Here is a 1,423-nt window from a genome sequence, read left to right on the forward strand (position 1 = left end):
TCCGGTATACCGGACCGTACCCAGGGTACGTTCCGGCAGTACCCTGGGGGACATATAGACCCTCTCAGCAGCACTTACAGATGTTGGTCGCCATGGTAGTAAGCTGTAGCTCCTCGTTCTCATTAACGATGGTGCGCGAGGCGATGATTTGCAGAATGCGATTACAGTCACTTAGCAGCTGCTCAGTACCTTTCCCTTGCTGTCGACACAACACACACACACATACATGATACAGACACGAGGCACGCGAGGAGCGAGAAGTCAGAAGTCAGACGAGTAGTAGCTGTATAGCCATTGTCACTTCTTTCTACTGAGGTATATAATATAGGTGTGGTTACGGTTTCCCGACCGACCCTATTTATTCCCAGCGACCCTAAACATTTTATTGTAAATTTTCTTTAAAGTAAAAAAAAAATCAAAAAAATGAATTGGACAGTTCCTGCTTCAAAAGGCAACATCCTTCGGACATGGTTCGTAAATAAAATATTTCAAGAAAATAAAATGTTTCCCCTACCTACCTACCCTATTTTTTTTCGGCATGTAACGGTAACCACACATATATTTTGTTATGGCCTAAGGTGATAACAGCTATATATAGCATTACTATAGTAATGTTGTTGTTGTTGTTGTTGTTGTTGTTGTCGTTGTTGTTGTCATTGTCGTCGTTGTTGGTTGTTGTTGTTGTCATTGTCGTCGTTGTTGGTTGTTGTTGTTGTCATTGTCGTTATTGTTGTTGTTGTTAACATTACAAGTAGCTGCATCTGTAAACCAAACACCATTCCGGTTCTCCAAGCATGTTTTACGAGTCAGGTCTATCGCTAAATCTAAGCATTAAATTCGGTGGCAACTAGATCTGACTCATTGGCACTATAGCACGCTTCGTGTGAAAGTACGCGCGTGCGTGCGTGTTAGCATAGGTGCAAATCGTAAGTCCATTCTGTTCTTAGTAAAAGAGCAATTTCACGACTAACAATTCAAAGTCTTGTCATTTTCTATGAATCATTGTCACATGAGTTTCCATACCCATGAGAATTAGGGTAAAACCGTTTACATTACATAGATACACCACGAGATTTATATGGAGTTCTGTTACTTCTGTGTGAAATTTGACGTACTTTTCCGGACTTTTTATGAAGTTTAAATTGAAAATCGCATCCACTTTGACACGAAAAGTATATACCCTACCCCCCTCAAATTTTTATCAGTTTTTTGCATCGATCTCAAGAATGACCAAAATGAAAACCAAAACCCGGAAATCCGCGGAAGATTCTCATACCTGGTGCATAACAAATGTTTCTTACCTTTTGTATTTCTAGCCAGTTTCCCTCGTTGAGCGGATTCAACATTGCGGAACACTGAGTCACAACTGTGCTCTATAAGAAATTAACCGATAGGTACAAACTAGATATTATTTACAATCACA

This window comes from Priapulus caudatus, unplaced genomic scaffold, assembly GCF_000485595.1.
Source record: "Priapulus caudatus unplaced genomic scaffold, Priapulus_caudatus-5.0.1 Scaffold1897, whole genome shotgun sequence".
NCBI lineage: Eukaryota > Metazoa > Priapulida > Priapulimorpha > Priapulimorphida > Priapulidae > Priapulus > Priapulus caudatus.